We start from the raw sequence: 1,879 nt of genomic DNA, 5'->3' as shown, positions 1-1,879 counted from the left end.
GAGAGAGAGAGAGAGAGAGAGAGAGAGAGAGAGAGAGAGAGAAAGAGAGAGAGAGAAAGAGGGGAGGGAGTGGGGAGAGGGAGGAGACACAGGCACAGAGACAGTGAGAGACAGAAATAGAAATAGAGACAGAGACAGTGAAAAGGAGAGAGAATGGAAATATGGAAGAGGGAGAGGTAATGAGGGAGACAGAGTAGGAGAGAGGAAAGAAGATGGAGAGAGACACAGAGACAGAGTGATATACAAAAACTGAGACAGACAAAGTTAGAGATAGAGAGACAGAAAGGCAAAGAGAATGGAAATGAAGGAGAGGGAATGAGAGAGAGAGTGGGAGAGAGAGAGGGAGACAGAGACAGAGAGACAGAGAGAGACAGAGACAGACAGAGAGGGAGAAAGAGATAGTGACAGAGAAAGAGGGAAAGAATGGAAATATAGAAGAGAAAATGAGTGACAGAATAGGAGAGAGGGAGGGAGACAGAGAAGCACAGAAAATGAAAAGATGAAAAATGGAAGACAGAATGAGAGAGAAGCAAACAGAGACAGACAAGAAAGAGAGAGAAAGAGACAATATGAGAGACAGAAAGGGAGGAAGAGAGGAAAGAGAAAGAAGGAAAGAGAGATAAAGAATAAGGATGGGAGGAATGAGAGAACAAAAAAGATAAAGGGGAAGGAGAGGGAGGAGGAGGAGAAAGGACAGAGATAAAGAGTAGGGATATAAGGAATGGGAGAACAAAAAAAGATCTCTCTCTCTCTCTCTCTCTCTCTCTCTCTCTCTCTCTTTCTCTCTCTCTCTCACACACACACACATGACAACCCTTGGTTTCCTCAAAATGGCTGGGAAGGGTCTGCCTGTGCCAAGGTGATTTTACAGATTGGCACCCGGCCAGCATGAAGCATTTGGGATTAAACCGGATTTCCTCACCCAACCTCAAAACAGACTGGGGTTAGCAGTTCCTTCTATGATGAGTCATGTAACAAGGGCACTGCCTCCTCCCCGTCCAGTTCTTCTGCCCTGTTCTCTCAGATTTCTTGGAGGTCTGGGAATGGCACCATGTGGAGAGACTGAGTTGAGGAGTGAAGAGAAGGATGAGTGAGAAAAAACCGGGGAACTATAGTGAATGGGAATCAAATCTGATGAAACAGCTCAGTGAACCACCAGAACAGAATGCAATCCAATTTAAAAACACTTATTAAATACCTATTAAGTACAAAGCACTGTGTTCAGTACTGGGCATACAAAGGCAGGAGCAACCCCCACCACCAGCAGCAACAATGCTTGTCCTCAAGGAACTTGTTGGGGGGGGGCCGGTATGGAGTGTATACTGATAAGTAGAGCTAAAGTAATTTGAGGAGGGAAAGGGAGCTAACAACTGGGAGATTGGGGGTGGCTTCCCTGAGAAGGCAGCATCTGAGCAGAGCTTTGAAAAAAAGGAAGACATGGATTTTGAGAGGTGTAGTTGAGGAATGAATGCATTGCAGATATTGGTGAGAGCTTGAAGCAGGACATCATATATTAGGTTGAGGAAATAGTTGACTTCTTCCCTCCATTTGTTTTAGTATCTCAACCCTAAAATGAAGATAATAATGATGCTTACCTCACAGGTTGTTGTGAGGATCAAAAGAGATAATATTGGTAAAGTGCTTAGCACTGTCTGGCACATTGTTGTTGTTGAGTTGTTTCAGTCGTATCCAACTCTTTGTGACCCCAGTGGGGTTTTCTTGGCAAAGATACTAGAGTGGTTTGCCATTTCCTTCTCCAGCTCATTTTACAGATGAGGAAACTGAAGCAAACAGGGTAAAGTGACTTGCCTAGGGTCACACAGCTAATAAGTGTCTGAGGCTGGATTTGAACTCTGATATTCTTGACTTCAGGTCCAGC

This window comes from Vombatus ursinus, unplaced genomic scaffold (assembly GCF_900497805.2).
Source record: "Vombatus ursinus unplaced genomic scaffold, bare-nosed wombat genome assembly UNPS02014797.1, whole genome shotgun sequence".
NCBI classification, from domain to species: domain Eukaryota; kingdom Metazoa; phylum Chordata; class Mammalia; order Diprotodontia; family Vombatidae; genus Vombatus; species Vombatus ursinus.
This window is presented reverse-complemented; position numbering follows the sequence as displayed.